The sequence below is a fragment of the Lactuca sativa genome, chromosome 4 (genome assembly GCF_002870075.4).
Source record: "Lactuca sativa cultivar Salinas chromosome 4, Lsat_Salinas_v11, whole genome shotgun sequence".
NCBI lineage: Eukaryota > Viridiplantae > Streptophyta > Magnoliopsida > Asterales > Asteraceae > Lactuca > Lactuca sativa.
Genome location: NC_056626.2, coordinates 239959832 through 239978545, shown reverse-complemented (window position 1 = coordinate 239978545; position 18714 = coordinate 239959832). Strand labels below are relative to the sequence as shown.

The 18714-nt window shown below is 41.9% G+C and overlaps 1 non-coding gene across 1 annotated transcript; it reads left to right on the top strand.

Annotated features, from left to right (window-relative positions):
- The first annotated feature begins 18232 nt into the window (after nt 1-18232).
- Nucleotides 18233-18339, top strand: LOC128133999 (small nucleolar RNA R71). Its single transcript, XR_008232324.1, has one exon. It is a non-coding gene; the product is annotated as a small nucleolar RNA R71 (small nucleolar RNA).
- The last annotated feature ends 375 nt before the right edge of the window (nt 18340-18714 follow it).

Sequence of the window (18714 nt, the reverse complement as noted above, 5' to 3'; positions counted from 1 at the left end):
GTGAGTTTTTTAGGGTGTGATACCCTAAATGATATGATTGCTAGAGCCCAGGAGCGTGAGAATTATTTGGAGCACCTCGGGAAGAGGAAGTTAGAACAGAATCAGTTCACAATGATCCAAGAGAAGAGGCATGTACCACTTAAATAATGGTATGTTACTTTATTTCCCTTGTATTATTAATAGTTGCATTTTGGTCCTTGGGAAATACGCGGGTCGTATCATATAGTACGCTTAGCGTACAAGTTGTAAAGAGAGTACATGGGGCGTACCACTTGGTAAACTTAGCGTACTCATGCGAGGTTGGGATGGCACTCCGGACATGTACGCTGGGCGTACGTGTATGTACGCGAGGCGTACGTCAGATATGTTGAAACCCTAATTTAGGGTGTTGTGCCCTATATAAAGGCCTTAAGTCCTCATGGTTGTCCTCTTTACTAGCCTTAATTGCCATTAAAAACCTAAATCGACCCTTAAGCGTCTTTGTGGTGTTCTTGAGTTATTAAGAAGACTTTGGTGCCCATTTTTGCCTTTGTGAAGGAAGTAGAGAAGCTTGAAGTTGCGTTGCTTGGTGATAAGGTTTTGGATCCAGAATGATCATCTTTTGCGCAAGCTTTCTAAGGTTCAAGTTTAAATCTTCGCTTGTAAATGTTTAGATCTCTTTATGGTTTGTTTTGTTATGCTTTTGGTACCTTTTTGGGTAGATAGAAGAGTTTATACATTTTATGGGTTTTTTCTTTTAGACCCGAGCTTGTTATGATCCCTTTAAGCATAAAGGTGCAAGCTTTATGGGATTTTTGGTCACGTGCACTCATTAAGCCCCTTATTAAGTCCTTTTTAAGCTTGAGTGCTTCATTTAGCCATGCATTAACGTAAAGTTAGCAACTTTACGTGATAACCTAGCTCAAGGAAGTCAGATCTATATTTTGGAGCTATGTATTAAGGGATTAAGGGTTGAAATAATGTTTTTGGCTGGATGGGTGAGTAAGTTGGGCGTAAAAGCAGGTACGCTTAGCGTACAAGCCTTCAATCCAGTACGATGTGCGTATGTGCTGAGTACGCCACGCATACTGAGTCTAGTGGACTACGCATGTTTGGGCTATTCTTTGGGCCTTGTTGGGCCACCTGAATGTAAGAGTTTGGAGTAGGAGAAATTAGTGGGCTTTAGGGTAAAGCCCATGTAGAGATTTGGGCCCAATTTCAAAAATTGGGTCATATGTGGGCCTTGGATGGATAATTGGTTTTTGGGCCTCTTAGATTGAAATTTTGGGCCTTAGTCTTGGACCAAACTAGGTAAGGGGTAAAATCGTCTTTTTTACCCTAATTATAGATTGAAGGATATAAATTTGACTTTAATTTTTAATTGGGTGTTATTTGATATTGATAACTCGGGGAGTTGTCGGACCAACATCCAGGGATTATCAGTGTGATTCAGCAGTGCGAGGTGAGTTTCCTCACTGGGTTTAGCAAGTCGAAGGCACCAATGCCGGCCCATGATTATGCTATGTTAGTGTGCTAGTTGTCTGCATGACTTTTGCAAGTGTTATGTACTTGTATGCTTACCGGGCTGGGCCCAATGACTATATTGTATGCTTTGTATCTTTGTGATTATTTCATATGTATGTGTTTATTTGTTATATTTATTATATATGTTGGGCGGGGCTCGATCTGTATACCAAGTGGGGCTCGATGCAGGGCGGGACCCACTATGTGTTTATTATGTATGGTATGTGGTATTTTGGGGAACTCACTAAGCTTTGTGCTTACGATTTCAGTTTATGTTTCAGGTACTTCTAGTTCCAAGGGGAAGGGTTTCGGGATGATTGCAGGGCACACACCACCTCGTTCCGCTTTTTTTATTCATTCTGATCTGATATGATGTTTGATACACTTATTTTATATGGATTGTATTGATGATGTTTTGGAACACTGATTTTATTAAATTAAAATGAAAATTTTGGGTCTTAATTTTGGGATGTTACAAGTTGGTATCAAAGCCTTAGTTTGGGGGATTCGGATATACTCTCGAGTGTGTCTGAACTCAAACTGAGGATTTGGTAAAGTTTTTCTAAAAGAAATTATAGTTTTAAGAAAAAAGTTTTTCTAAGATAAGAAAGGGTGTGGTGCATACAATCAGCCGAGCTCAAGTAAGTTTTCCCAAAATACCCATATATGTTATCTGATGTGATTTGATCTGTGAATCACATGCTAGTTAGGGCTCAGGTTCTGCTTAGTTTTTTCCCTATAAAATGCTAGGAGAGATGCCTTTGTATGCCTATTGTATGATCTTGTAGACTTGCATGCTAGTACTGTTCAGTCAGTGATAGGGTTGCCTGATTAGGTGATACTTGATTCTGGTTACTTGATGACCAAATCCTGCTTGCTTTGTGCTTCATAGGAGTTCTAACTAGCTTTAGCTAACTAGTAAGTGAATGTGATATGTTACATACTATGAGAACTAAATAATTTTAGAAGGTTAGGTTTTAACTCTATTGTCCAGCTCTTGTCTGACTCCAACCATTGTAGTGTGAGACCTCTCATTCGAAGAATTATTTGGTTTTAGTAATATGTAATTGTATCCGTATCTAGTTAAAAGAAGTTAGCGGGAGTTCCTTCTGCAAATGATGGCAGAGAGTGGTGTGGGGTTTGCCCTAGGAAAACCTAGGATGAGATATAGTGTTGGGAGCCTTATCTAAGAGGGTTAATTGTATGGATATAGAGTGACTTGGTGGAGTCAAGGAAATCTTTGAGGAAAGTACGAATAAATGTGGAAGGTAGTATGGGCCCGTACTACTGGAAGCATAGGATCCATGCTCGATTCAAGGAGGGCTGCGATGAAACTAGGGAGCTTGTGGAGTTTGTGATTCCTTGATATATGTATGTGTGTGTGTGTGTGTATATATATATATATATATATATATATATATATATATATATATATATGCGTATTCTGATGGTTTATATGGTCTATTTTTAGTATGGTGACATTGCGAGGCAGACTTGTTGGTAGTTTTGGTGCTGGTGAGGGTTTAGGCTTAGGTTTCAAAGTCGGGCAGCTAGATGAGCAGACTAGGGAGTTCATCTCATCTAAGATTATGCGCAATATCCTTGAGCAGATTCCTATGATCTTTGGCACGACCAAGGAGGGTATTATGGAGATTATGGATGAGCAGTTGAGCGCCTTTCGAGCAGAGATGATGGCCTTGGTTGGGGCGCATTCTTTGACCTTCAGAGAGTTCCAGGCATGTGGAGCTCCGGATTACCACAGGGCAAAGGACCTGATAGCGAGCAAGAAGTGGTTAGCGGATGTTGCTAAAACCATCCACACTTGCAGTTTCCCTGAGAGGGAAGAGGCCAGACTTGGCTCATGTCTTTTGAAGGACATGGAATGGGATTGGTAACAAGAAGTAGGGCGCTCCGTTGGTGATGCTGCGGTTGATGCGATTACCTGAGATGATTTTCTGCCCAGGTTTAGGGTTGAGTTCGCTCCGGTGATTGAGGTGCAACAGTTGGCGCGAGAGTTTTAGGATCTCCGCCAGACTACGGAGACAGTGTCTGTGATCACAGCGATGTTCTGGAAGAGGGTACTTCTCGTTCCACAGTATGTGGCAGACGAGGAGATGAAGAAGGCCCATTGTCCGAGTTTGGCTGCAGCAGGACTGGTGTTAGCGCCTGCTCCTGCAACTCTTTGGATTACTGGCAGCCATCAGGGCTAGACGTGCCAGTGGTAAAGAGCATGGCTTTCCAGTTGATGGCCGAGGAGGCGTGTGAAACTCTCGACTTGGTGACGGGTATGTATCTTCTCTTTATCTCTTTATTTATATTGAATTGATTGCTTATGTTTATGTGTTTTATTTTAGGATCATTCCTTGTGAACGATATTTCTGCATTGGTATTGTTTGATTCGGGGGCTACCCGATCGTTCGTATCACTTGAGTTGAGCAAGAGATTTGCTGGAGCTCCGGGGGTACTGGATTGTCCTCTAGATGTCGAGATTGAAGATGATAGGTCTGTCCGGGTTGTACTCTCCAGTTATTCAGTGAGCAGTATTCGGTTGATTTGGTTCCCATTCCTCTGCGTGGTAATAAGGTTATTGTGGGCATTGATTGGTTGATCGCTATTGGGGGCAGTGATCGACTGTGAGTAGTAATTGGTTCGAGTTTAGACTCCTAGTGGCGGACAGATAGTAGTTCCGGTAAGGTTGTTCCGGTTATGTCCCCTATGTTATGGATACCCGGGATAAGGGTAATGCGACCATGTGGATGATGTGCCGATTGTGCGGGATTAACCGGATGTATTCCTCAAAGGATTTTCCTGGGGTGCCTCCGGAGAGTTAGGTTGAGTTCACGATTGATTTGGTTCCAGGTGTGGCTCTGATAGCCAAAGCACCAAATCGGTTGTCTCCTCCCGAGATGCAAGAGTTGTCTACACAACTACAGGAGCTGTGGGATTTATTCGACTGAGCAGTTCGCCTCAAGGAGCTCCGATTCTGTTTGTGAAGAAGAATGGTAGGTCTCATCGTATGTGTATCAACTATCGGGAGCTGAATAAGGTAACGGTGAAGAACCGTTATCCACACCCGAGGATTGATGATCTTTTTTACCAGCTTCAGGGTACATCTTGGTTCTCCAAGATATATTAGCGATCGGGTTATCATCAAATGCTGGTCATGGATGAGCATGTGTAGAAGACCACTTTTTGGACTCGTTATGGTCATTATGTGTTCGTGGTGATGCCTTTTGGGCTCACCAGTGCTCCAGCCGCGTTCATGGACCTCATGAACCGCGTGTGCAGACCGATGTTGTGATAGTATCCATTGATGATATCTTGATTTATTCCAAGACTTAGGACCAACACGAGGAGCACTTGAGGGAAGTGCTAGAGACATTGAGGAGGGAGAGACTTTTCGTAAAGTTCTCCAAGTGTGAGTTCTGGTTGCACGGTGTAGTTTCTGGGGAATCTTGTCAACCAGAATGGTATCCTGGTCGATCCGAGCAAGGTTGAGGTCGTGATGCAGTGGGAGGTTCCGAGGTTTCCATCTGAGATTCAGAGTTTTCTTGTTTTAGCGGGTTATTATGGGAGATTCATACATGATTTATCTAAGATAGTTGTTCCTTTGACCTAATTGACCAACAAGACGGTTACATTTCATTAGGGGCCTGAGCAGCAGGCAACTTTTGAGACTCTTAGACAGCGGTTATGTGAGGCGCTGATTTTGACCTTGTCAGAGGGTTTTGATGACTTCATAGTTTATTATGATGCTTTGATCACAGGATTGGGGTAGTGCTGATATATAGGGTCACATGATCGCTTATGCTTTGAGGCAGTTGAAGCCTCATGAGGTGAACTATCTGATGCATGATTTGAAGTTAGGGGTCATGGTTTTCGCCCTCAAGATATGGCAGCATTACCTCTATGAAGTTCGTTGTACTATTTACGCGGACCACAAGAGCCTGAGGTATTTGATGGATCAGTCAAATCTGAATATACGACAACGCCGGTGGTTAGATGCGGTGAAGAATTATGATTGTGAAATCCTTTATCACCCGGGGAAGGCCAATGTGATGGTTGATGCTCTTAGCCGCAAGGCGGTCGTGGCTCCGATTAGAGACATATGTTTTAGGATGATCGTGATTACTCCGTTGTTGGAGTGAATTCGTGAGGCATAGGTTGAGGCTATAAAGGAAAAGCACCAAAAGAATGAGCGTATTATGGGTCAGGTGGCTTCCTTCGATTATGATAGTTGTGGATTGTTGACTCTGCATCAGCGAGTTTGGGTTCCGTATTAGGGTGGTGCTTGCCAAATTCTGATGGAGGAGGCCCATAAGTCTAGGTTCTCCATTCATCCCAGGGCAACGAAGCTGTATAGGGATCTTCGTCCTGGTTATTAGTGGCCCTGCATTAAACGAGATGTAGCTTGGTACATGGAGTGGTGCTTGACTTGTAGGAAAGTCAAGGCCGAGCATCAGCGTCCCTATGGCAAGATTTACCTGTTGAAGATTCCCATGTCGAATTGGGAGGATGTCACTATGGATTTTATCACGAAGCTTCCCAGGATTGCGTGTGGATTGGATTCGATTTGGGTCATTATGGATCGTTTGACTAAGAGCACACATTTCGTTTTGATTCAGGAGAGTATTTCCAAAGAGAAGTTGGCTGCGATTTATATCCGGGAGGTTGTGGCACGTCATGGGGTCCCAGTTTCAGTTGTTTTTGACATAGATGTCTAGTTCACTTCCAGGTTTTGGAAGACGTTCTATGACGAGTTGGGTACTCGTCTCCATTTCAGCACAAGTTTTCATCTTTAGACCAATGGTTAGAGTGAGCGGGCTATTTAGACCCTCGAGGATATGTTGCAGGCGTGTGTTCTGAATTTCGGTGGGAGTTATGATACATATCTTCCGTTAGAGAAATTTTCATATAACAATAGTTATCACGGGAGTATCGATCGACCTCCTTTTGAGATGCTCTATGGGAGGAAGTGTAGGCCTCAATTTGTTGGGGAGAGGTCGGGCAGCGGGTTATGGGGAGTACCGTGGTGGTACTCAAGACTACTAAGTTGATTCAACAGGTTTGGAGCAGCTCCACACAACTCAGAGTCGGTAGAAGAATTATGCTGACAGACATCGGTCAGACTTGGAGTTTCAAGTGGGAGATATGGTTCTCCTGAATGTGTCACCATGGAAGCGTGTTATCCGATTCAGGAAGCGGGGCAAGCTGGGTCCCATGTATATTGGTAGTTTCTGGGTTTTGGCTCGGGTGGGCCGGGTCACGTATCATTTAGATCTTCCAGCCGAGCTCAGTCAGATTCATAGCACGTTGCACATCTTTCAGTTGTAGAAATGCCTAGTGGATGATTCTGTAGTGGTACATTTGGAGGATATTCAGGTGGATGACCACGTGAATTATATTGAGATACCGGAGGCGATTCTGGATTGGAAGATGAAAACCTTGAGGAACAAGGTTGTCGAGTTGGTGAAGGTGAAATGGCAATACTGTAAGGGTTCAGAGTAGACTTGGGAGCCCGAGGATGAGATGAGGGTGCACTATCCGGAGTTATTCAGAGCAGCGGACTTCGAAGATGAAGTCTGATTCAAGCGGGGGAGAATTGTAACACTTAAATCATCGTATGTTTCTTTTTTGTCCTTGTATTATTAAAAGTTTCATTTTGGTCCTTGGGCAATACGTGGGTCGTATCATATAGTACGCTTAGCATACAAGCTATAAAGAGAGTATATGGGGCATACCACTTGGTAAGCTTAGAGTACTCATGCGAGGTTGGGATGGCACTCCGGACACGTATGCTGGGCGTAAATGTATGTACACGGGGCGTACGTGAGATATGTTGAAACCCTAATTTAGGGTGTTGTGCCCTATATAAAGGCCTTAAATCCTCATGGTTGGCCTCTTTACCAGCCTCCATTGCCAAAAAACCCTAAATCGACCCTTAAGCCTCTTTGTGGTGTTCTTGAGCTATTAAGAAGACTTTGGTGCCTATTTTTTCCTTTGTGAAGGAAGTAGAGAAGTTTGAAGTTGCCTTGCTTTGTGAGAAGGTTTTGGATCCAGAATCATCATCTTTTGTACAAGCTTTTTGAGGTATCAAGTTTAAATCTTGTGTTGGAAATGTTTAGATCTATTTATGGTTTGTTTTGTTATGCTTTTGGTCCCTTTTTGGTTGATAGAAGAGTTTAGACATTTTAAGGGTTTGTTATTTTAGATCTGAATTCTTATGGTCCCCTTAAGCATAAATGTACAAGCTTTATGGGATTTTTGGTCACATGCATGAATTAAGCCCCTTTTTAAGCTTAAGAGCTTCATTTAGCCATGGATGAACGTACAGTTAGCAACTTTACATGATAATCCAGCTCAAGGAAGTTATACCAATGTTTTGGAGCTATGTCTTAGGGGATTATGGGTTGAAATCAAGTTTTGGTTGAATGGGTGAGTACACTGGGTGCACATGCGGGTATGCTTAGCGTACAAGCCTTCAAGCGAGTATGTTGTGCGTACGTGGTGGGTACGCCTCGTGTACTCAATCTCGTGGACTTTGCATGTTTGGGCTTCGGTTTTGGGCTATTGTTTGGGCTTAGTGGCTTGGGGCCTTGTTGAGCCACCTAAATATAAGAGTTTGGAGTGTGAAAGAATAATGAGACTTAGGGTAAGGGCCATGATGTGTGTAAAATGCACTTGTTTTATCCCTACTTTTATAAATTTAGCACACAAAGGCAGTGAACCTGTCTTTTAGTGGTATAGTTTATTAAGTAAGGTATCGAACTAAGGGAACGGAAAATTAAACTAATAACTAATTTTAACTAAAACAATTAATGAAAGTAAAAGGTTTTTCTTCTAGTTTTACAAGACTAGAAACTTAAGCAACACTTAATTAACTAAATGACTAAAGCAAACAACTAATTCACCAAATTTGATAAAGATGTTTCTATTTAGGTTCAACCAATTCACTCCTATGGTTATTTGTATTTATGATATATCAATTGTTATTGGCTACCAATTATAGTGGTTAGGTTCATGTTCATTACTCCTAACCCTTAGACAATTAACTAATTTAAGCGGAGATCAAGTGTTTAAACTAATTAATTCCCTAGATTAATGATTTGGATTAAATAAGATTTGTAGTGGTTAATCAATTTAGTGGTTCAATTAACCTCTTGTTTGATGGTTTCTTAAACAAGCTCACACATTAATCTAATTATTGTCTTATTAATCTTAGTTTCATAATCATTATTCCTACGCATATGAATTAGCGTTCACATAGACATATGAGGTTAACAACTAAAAGATGTTCATGCAGCTTAATTGTCTTCCAATTAACAGAAAATAATCGTGATTAATGCATAAGGGTCTTTAACAAACTTAATTTAATAGATCACCAATAAACAATTAATCAAAAACTAAGAATTAAACCATAGGAGTACCTTGGTATTCCCCAAACAGAAACAAAAACGAAATTAGCTCATAGTTGCAGTAAAATCACACACGAAAACAAGTTTAACTAGATTAAACATACTCAAATCCTAAAGCTAAGTGGAATGATTAACCTAGTTGCTTATATTCTTCAAAAGGTTGGAGATTAGAATTCTGCAGCGTCCTCTAGGGCTCTCAATCGCAGAAGGATCTTCAAAAATCGCCAGAAGTGTCGTCCCATCGGATAAAGGTTTGATTTTTATAGATATCTCAAAACAGGGGGTTCTCGGCGAGTAGCAGACCCAACTCGCCGGGTAGATTCGTTGTTATCCGTCTTAAATCAGGAGTCGTGGCTATCTTCTGGAATATTTAGCTGGAGTCGCCGAGTATACTCGTGTACTCGCCGAGTGGATGGACTTTTGTTCCTCAATCTTCATTCTTTGGTCTTCAATTGCTTTCCCTTGTTCTCCTTTACTCCCAAGCATGTCTTTTGGACTGAAAACAAAATTTAAACAATATTAAGTACCTTTTGTCCATATTATTCACATAATTAGTTAAAAATGAATAAAAATGTATACTAAATCACTAACTAATTATGCACATATCAAATTACCCCACACTTGACTTTTGCCTGCCCCCAAGCAAAACTAAATTTTAAACATATTAAAATCACATGTGACAACTCAAATCTAACCCAGCCATTATGCCAAGACCACAACGCATGCATTTGTGTCTAAAATTTTTCCTAAGGACCCCCATACTCCAAATACTCACAATCCTCATAAACATTCACCCACTCACCCCGAACTATGCTCATTTTATGCAACCATCCGAATCCATCCGCAGAAAACCTCTTACCCTCAAGGTATTTTTAATTGAGCAACCCAAGCATACATAATCTAGAATTACAACTTTTCGATACCACTATGGAGCTCTTTTGGAATTCTTCACTTCCTTTGGTAATTTGATCTTTGATCTCTTTGAATTTACCACCTTTATTGTTTGATTTTCGGTATCTTCAACTTTTTGAATTTCTTGGAATTTTGATCTTTTGATCTTCACTTTATTTTTGATGCTCCAAAAATTCTTCAACTTTTCTTGTAATTCTCTCTCTCTCTCTCTCTCTCTCTCTCTCTCTCTCTCTCTCTTTTTTATTATTATTATTTAAACATGTACCTCACTTTTTTCACTCAAATCCCTACATGCTTAAGCAGGGGCGCTCAATCTCAACCTTTATTGGCTAACGATAACAATTTTCCTGGATACATTTCAGGTTTAGGCTGCTAAACATATTGCGTCCCTTGGGCTGAGCGGGGTCGTGTTTTTGTCCCGTGATTTCACTGGAATAAGGAAGCCACAAATGCACTAGAACGTGTATAGGCTCAACTAAACATTTGGGTTTTCATGCAATTATCAACACAATTCTAACATGGAATTCTAATTTTACTTTTACCAAAATTTTCTAAATTAAATCCTAAGTAATATTTTTGGTATGCAATAATTTTTTTTTTAAATTAGCCTAAATTAAGATTCTAAGTTTTCTAATATGTGACCAACCCCCTACCCCACACTTATTTTATGCAATGCCCTAATTGCATACTATGCAAAAATAAAAATGCAAATATATAGAGGGAATTGGAACAAACTCCCCCGGGGTAGCAGTCGATAGGCTGATACTCTCTTCTTTAGCTCCTTCTTCTCTTGACTTTAGCCATGGGAACAGCTTATCCATGGCTCGGGTGTCATGCGTCTCGTGTGGTTGATAGCTTAGAAAAATTTCACGGAACAAGCTCCTTAAGAAAATCTTCCAGTGGTAATTCCTCCCAAAAAGTGGGTAAATGTTGCAGTGAAAGTGCCCAAAGCAGTCCTGGAATTCGAAAATTGGCAGTCTACTCGGCGAGTAGTAGCGTGGACTCGGCTAGTAGCTCTTGTCTTAGAACGATATCGTGAAATAGCTCATGTACTCGCCGAGTAGAGTTTGTGCACTCGGCGAGTAGAACTGTCAGTTTCAAAATTAATATAACTGATGATCCATTCGACTCTGGTTCTGAACTTGGAAATGCAAACTGACCCTCTCTTCTAATTACTTCAGTAATAGCACACTCCATTTCTCTCAACTTTCACGGACTCAATCCTAAGGACAAAACTCCATATATTTTTTTCCTTGAAAATCTCCTAATCCCTTCTTGACCCTCACAAATTAGCATGCCTCCTAATCTTCTATCCTGAAAAATTAAACAACTAAAAGTGACAATAATAATCAACCCACAAACATCATCCAAGTGTTTTAACATTTGTCCAAAACATAACCAAAACATCATAAACATAAAAACATAAAAGAAAACAATTCTTCATCATTCATCCTCCATATCGGCTCCTCCCGTGCCACTTCCACCTTCTCCGGCTCTCCTCCTCATTCGCTCATCCCAATCCATAATATATGGATATCCGGGACCAGGTCTTGGGGCAATAATCATTTGTTGAAAAAGATATTCAAAAGATTGGTTATTATAGTTCACCTCTTGCCCAATGTCATCTAAGTAGCAGCGGTACTCTAATTGGTTCCATCCGGCATTGTCCTCCTCCACCGAAATAACCGGTGGATCTTCTCGCACCCGCTCACTACGCTGCCTGACCCGCCTCCCCGGCTCCTCCGGAATCGCCGGCTCGTCTTCATGTGGAATAGTGAAGGAATCGCCAAACTTCTCGACTATCCTCGCCCTCCGGTATAATGCTGTGTTAAATGGTGGAGGGTGGATAACCGTGAGTACCCGAGCTTGCGGCAGATCTAGAGCCCCAAATGACTTGGCCAGTCGAGTGATAAACATGCCTCCATTGATTTTTGAATTGATTTTCTCCTTGACCGCCCCTTTGGCAAGGAATTTAGCAATGGAGTAGGGGAGGTTGCAAAAGGTTTCGGGAGTAATGATACTCCATAAATAGAAGATGTCAAGGGTTGGGACCTTGTCCCAATCCTTCCTCTGGTTGATGGTGCTGGCAACAAATCGGTGAATGAGGCGGTGGATTGGTGAGCGTATGTGGCCTTCTTGGGCGGTGGAAGGGATATAAACTCGGTTGGCGATCGTGTTCCACCATGTTGAGGCCACCACTGCCTCGTGGAGTTCTTTGTGGCAGTTTTCCAAGAATGCTTCAAAATCTTCCGTCAACATCATGCTCTGATCATAGAGTCCCAACCTCCAAGAGAACTTAGCAAGGCTGCATTGTCGCAACTCTCCACCCAAAGAAAAAGAGATTATGTTGGGATTGTAGTGCTCACTACCACCTCGGAATGAGATGGTAGCAAAAAATTCCCAGCACAACTCAACATACACGGACCCCTGAATTTTGAACAATTGTAACCACCCATCACACGTGATGGTGGTGTACCCCAAACTGCATTCTTTCACCAAATAAGGTGTAAGCTCCTCCTCCAACCCTACATTGCCCAGCCAACCCCAATCAACCGCGTTTGGTAGATGAATTTCCTTTTGCTTGAGGGCCTCCAATATGTTTCTAGCCCTTTTTTGGGATGACTTAGAAGTTATGTGTTGAAAAGAAAGCCACGGGAGATCACTTTGGCTCCCCCCACGCGAAGACTGCCCCCCTTCTGAACATTGTTCCTGCATACAAACATAAAAAAAAACACACACACAAACAATACCCAGTAATTAAAAATAAAGAAATTGGGTATGAATAGTCATCTACTCGCCGGGTACACGACCTACTCGGCGAGTAGGATGAACATCGGGACTGTATTGTCTCGGACCTGTGTATGGCGTCTAATAATCCAATTTTTCCACAGGGGTTTGTTGTAATGACCTATCTAACCATAAATCATAAAGAAATTCATCCTAATATTACCTAATTCATGGCTAATTCGAAACCCTAGAATTTGAGGAAACCCCCAAATCCGAAATCCAGCAAAATTGGGGCAAATCTACGATAAAGATCGAACCTTTAACGAGTTTATAGTGTAAAAATGTTACCATTTTGGTTGAATGACGAGAATCGAGTAGAAAATCGGAGAGATTGGACGAAATCGCGAAAATCGCCTAGGCTGCTCGAGGATTTGCTGTGCACGGCGAGTATGAGATGAAATGGGTGAAAAACCCTCTTTTTTACAGACTTATATTTCACCCGTGTAAATCGGCTACTCGCCGAGTAGAAAGGACCTGCTCGCCGAGTACATATGCAGTTACGTGTTTTTTCGGGTTACTCGGGCAGGTACTCGCCGAGTATACGTGCCTACTCGGCGAGTAAACCTTGCAGATTGAAAAAATTTGTGACAATTTTGAAAAATTTATGTATTTTCTCATTTTTTAAACCATCCACCCCACACTTTAGGCATTGCTTGTCCTCAAGCAGTTGTGTTCTCAAGAATAGATGAAGAAAAGAAAAAAATGAAAATAAAGAAAAGGAAAGAAAATGCAAACTTGAAACTCGGGTTACCTCCCGAGAAGCGCTTCTTTTTAGGGAGTCATTAGCTGGACTCCTCCCCTTCTACGTGGTTGCAATCCTTTCCAGCAGCAGCAACTCTTCCATTCCTTCATTCCGACGGACTCCTTCTTCATACTTTTTAACCCTATGACCATTGACCTTGAAAGGCATGCCATCTCTTGATAATAGCTTTATAGCACCATGTGGAAACACCGTCTTCACTATAAAAGGCCCATCCCACCTTGACTTGAGTTTTCCCGAGAAAAGCTTTAGTCTTGAGTTAAAGAGCAACACTTTTTGGCCTTCATGAATTTGTTTATCTTTAATCCTTTTGTCATGCCACATCTTGGTCTTCTCTTTATAAAGCCATGAACTAGAGTATGCATCATTCCTTAGCTCTTCAAGAGCATTCATTTGCATTAACCGGTTGGTCTTTAATTCCTCCATGTTGAAATTACACCTCTTCAAAGCCCAAAACGCCTTCTGTTCTAGCTCCACCGGTAAATGACATTGCTTTCCATAAACCAACCTATATAGTGTGGTACCAATAGGTGTTTTGAAAGCTGTACGAAAAGCCCAAAGTGCATCATCTAGCCTATCCGACCATTCCTTGCGATTGCTCCCCACCGATTTCTCCAAAATTTGCTTTAAGGCTCGATTTGTTACTTCGGTTTGTCCACTAGTTTGTGGATGGTATGATGTGGAAAACTTATGGGTGACCCCATATTTCTTTAACACCTTTTCCAATTGATCATTGGCAAAATGTGTGCCTCGGTCACTTATAAGGGCTTTCGGGACTCCAAATCGTGAAAATAGTTTCTTTAAAAACCGTACTACCACCCGTCCGTCATTTGTTGGTAATGCTTGTGCTTCCGCCCATTTGGATACGTAATCCACCGCCACTAGTATGTATTTGTTTCCCTTGGACATGGGAAATGGTCCCATGAAGTCAATTCCCCACACATCGAACACCTCGCATACTTGGATACTATGTTGTGGCATTTCATTTCGAGATGAAATGTTTCCCACCCTTTGACAAGAATCACATTCTTTGACAAATTGGGTTGCATCTTTAAAAATTGTGGGCCAATAAAACCCAATGTCAAAGATCTTCTTCGCCGTGTAGTGTGCTCCATGATGTCCACCCGTGGGCCCGCTATGACAATGCTCTAGTATTTTCCGACTTTCCTTCCCGAATACGCATCTTTGTATGATCCCATCCGCACAGCTTCAGAAGAGGTATGGCTCATCCCAAAAGTAATATTTTAATTCAGCAAAAAATTTCTTCTTTTGTTGACTGCTAAAGTATTTCGGGATGTATTTTGTAGCTAAATAATTAGCTATGTCTGCGAACCATGGCTCTTCTCCCACTGTCACCATAATGTACTCGTCCGGGAAGTCGTCTTCAACTTTATCTTCTTGCAATTGCAGGTTCTCAAGCCTTGACAAGTGGTCAGCTGCAACATTCTACATTCCCTTCTTGTCTCGTATCTCTATGTCAAATTCTTGAAGAAGTAGCACCCATCGTTTCAGTCTTGGCTTGGCATCCTGTTTGGAAAACAAATACTTGATAGCCGAGTGGTCAGTAAAAATAGTAGTTTTAGATAAAACTAAATAAGGGCGGAATTTGTCAAATGCATACACCACAGCTAATAATTCTTTTTCAGTGGTGGTGTAATTTTCTTGGGCTGGGTTTAGAGTCTTGCTAGCATAATATATGGGTTGAAAGTGCTTATCAACCCTTTGACCAAGGACAGCTCCTAATGCATAGTCACTAGCATCACACATAATCTCAAAAGGTAAGTTCCAATTTGGTGCAATAATGATCGGGGCATTAGTTAGTTTTTCCTTTAAAAATTCAAATGCCTCTAAACACTCTTTAGTGAATTTAAATGGTGCATCTTTTAGTAGTAATTGTGTTAGAGGTCTAGTTATTTTTGAAAAATCTTTTATGAAACGCCGGTAAAAACCCGCATGTCCTAGAAAACTCCTAATGCCCTTTACATTAGTTGGTGGGGGTAATTTGGCAATAGTGTCTATCTTTGCCCTACCCACTTCAATTCCCATTTTGGAAATCTTGTGGCCCAACACTATACCCTCCTTGACCATAAAATGACATTTCTCCGAATTGAGTACCAAGTCGGTTTTTTCACACCTAGCAAGCATTAAATCAAGATTAGTGAGACAATCATGGAAAGATGATCCAAAAATGGAAAAATCGTCCATAAAAACTTCCATGAATTTTTCCACCATATTGTGGAATATAGCTGTCATACACCTTTGAAAAGTCGCGGGTGCATTGCATAACCCAAAAGCCATGCGTCTATAAGCAAAAGTCCCACTTGGGCAAGTGAATGTGGTCTTTTCTTGGTCCATTGGGTCGATGGGTATTTGAAAATAACCCGAAAATCCATCTAGAAAGCAATAGTAGCTATGGCACGATAATCTTTCTAACATTTGATCAATAAAAGGTAAGGGAAAATGGTCTTTACGAGTGGCATCGTTTAGCTTTCGATAATCGATGCACACTCTCCAACCGGTTACCGTTCGTGTCGGAATTAGCTCGTTCTTTTCGTTGGTTATGACCGTCATCCCTCCTTTCTTGGGCACCACTTGGACCGGAATCACCCATGGACTGTCGGAAATGGAATATATAATTCCCGCATCTAAGAGTTTGACCACTTCCTTCTTGACTACTTCTTGCGTATTCAGGTTTAGTCTTCTGTGATGCTGTAAAACCGGCTTTGCTCCTTCTTCCAGATTGATCTTGTGGGAGTAATAGGATGGGATTATTCCCTTTATGTCGGTGATGCTCCATGCTATGGCCCGTTTCCGCTTCTTCAACACTTGCACGAGCTCTTCTTTTTCAGAATTGGTCAGGTCAGAGGCTATAATTACTGGCTTTTGGTTGCCTTCTTCGAGAAAAGCATACTCCAAATGATCTGGTAAAGTTTTAAGCTCCGATTTTTGGTTCTGACTGCTGGACTCGCCGAGTGCAGGTAGGGTACTCGACGAGTTAGTGGCTGTATTCACGACTTCTGCTTTTTCTTCAGAGGAACTCGGCGAGTAGCTCAGTCCTACTCGGTGAGTAGAACTGTTAGTTTGTTTTACCAATTCTTCATAGTCGGCTTCTTCCAACAGTCTTTCAATTTCCATCAAGTCTTTTTCTGGATCAAATTCTTCATCCTCAATTGTGGTCTTGATGGAATCTTCAGTTATGTATTCCTCCAATAATTCGTCTAACATATCGATTGAGAATGCCGTGTCGTCACTGTTCCTTGAATACTTCATGGCTTGGTCCACCCCAAATGTGACTGAATCTTCTCCTACCCGCAAGGTGAGCTTTGAGTCCCTCATGTCTACTATAGCACTTGCCGTGTTGAGGAAGGGTCTTCCAAGGATGATTGGCACTTGTGGATCCGCCTCCATGTCTAGAATGATAAAATCAGCGGGAAAGACGAACTTGTCCACCTTGACTAGTATGTCTTCGCATATGCCTCTTGGGAAGGTAACTGTCTTGTTTGCCAAGTGTATTGCCATGCGAATTGGCCTTGGTTCCGGGAGATCCAGCTTCTTAAAGAATGAATATGGCATTAGATTCACACTTGCTCCCGAATCGGCTAAGGCACGAATGGTGGTCAAGTTGCCAAATTGGCAAGGTAAAGTTAAACTCCCCGGATCACCTTTCTTCTTTGGTAGCTTATTTAGCATAGCAGCTGAGCAGTTTTCATTGAGTACTACCTTCTTCACTTCTTCCATCTTCCTTCTATCAGTGAGAAGTTCCTTAAGGAACTTTGCATACTTGGGCATTTTCATGACAGCTTCTATGAAGGGTATGTTGATTTGAAGAGTCTTGATATGATCTAGAAACCTCTGATACTCCTCTTCCTGCTTCTCCTTCTTAGCTCGGGCTGGATATGGCATGGGAGGCTGGTAGAGTTTTTTAGGAATCTGTGAGGTGGGATTTTGTGATGTACTCGCCGAGTCCATACGTGGTACTCGACGAGTAGGGTTTTCAGAGTGCATTTCTTGGTTTTCTGCTTGCTTTTCTGCCTCCTCTTTCTGTGATTTCTTGGATGACTCAGTCTGAATAGGTACCAGGGGAGTGATTATCTTCCCACTTCTTGTTGTGACTATGTTTATGTGCGCGCCTCGTGGGTTATTTTCAGTTTTGCTAGGAAGTTCGCCCGGTGACCTTTGGTTGATTTGTTGAGCAAGTTGCCCAAGTTGTGTCTCTATATTGTGGATAGATGCTTGCTGGTTCCTAAGCATGGTCCTTGTTTCTTGAATTGCAGCATCATGGTCACTATGTCTTTTTTCTGAAGCAGCTACAAATTTGGTGAGCATTTCTTCCAAGCTTGGCTTCCTTTCTTGCACCGGCTCCTCCTTTTGGTAGAACCCTCTCCCTTTTTGCCTAAACCTTTCCTCCTTGGCTTTCTTGTACTCTTCATAAGGGAGCCAATCTTTCTTTTGTTTGCGCCGGTCTTCATCATATCGGTCTCCACTTGAGTAACACACTTGCGCCTTCTTGTTGCCATTCTCATCTAAATCACAGTCTCTAGGGAGGTGAGGCCCATTGCAGTTTTCACAACCCACTCGAATAGCATGGATTTTTTGATCCATCTTGTCCATCCTCCTATCCATGGTTTTTAGCATAGCCATGACCGCGGATAAGTCTTCAGTAGCTGCATAAGCGGCTCCCCTAGTGACATCATGCCTAGGGTTGTGGTATTCTCTAGAGTGTTTAGAGAATTCTTCAATCAATTATTTTATCACCAGGGGTGGCTTCTTTGTGAGCGGGCCTTGCGAGTCTAGTAACTGCCTGGTTGTGACATTGACTCCATCATAGAAGATGGATACTTCTTGCTGGCTGTTTAGGTCATGGTGTGGGCAGTTTCTTAGTAAGCTCTTGTACCTCTCCCATGCTTCATATAGCGACTCTCCAGCTTGTTGTTCAAAGTTAGCAATGGCCTTCTTCAACTTGGCTATCTTGGAAGGTGGGAAAAAGGTGATCAATGAATTCTTCTTTCATCTTGGCCCAAGTGGTGACTGATCTGGGAGGAAGTGACTTGAGGCAGTCTTTTGCAGCACCTTTGAATGTCACCGGAAGCATACGAAGTAGCTGAGTCTCGCGGGGCACATTTGGAACATTGAAGTAATCAGCTACATCATTGACTTCATCCAAATGTTTGTAGGCATCTTCATGGTCTTTTCCATAGAAAGGTATCTCTTTAAGTAAAGCTAGGATATGAACCTTTAGCTCGAACGTAGCAGTCGCGGGAATTGCGGGTTGCACAAGTCCCGGGCCAGTGTCGTCTCGCATCCTCTTCTTCCATTCTCCCATGGGGATTTCATCAA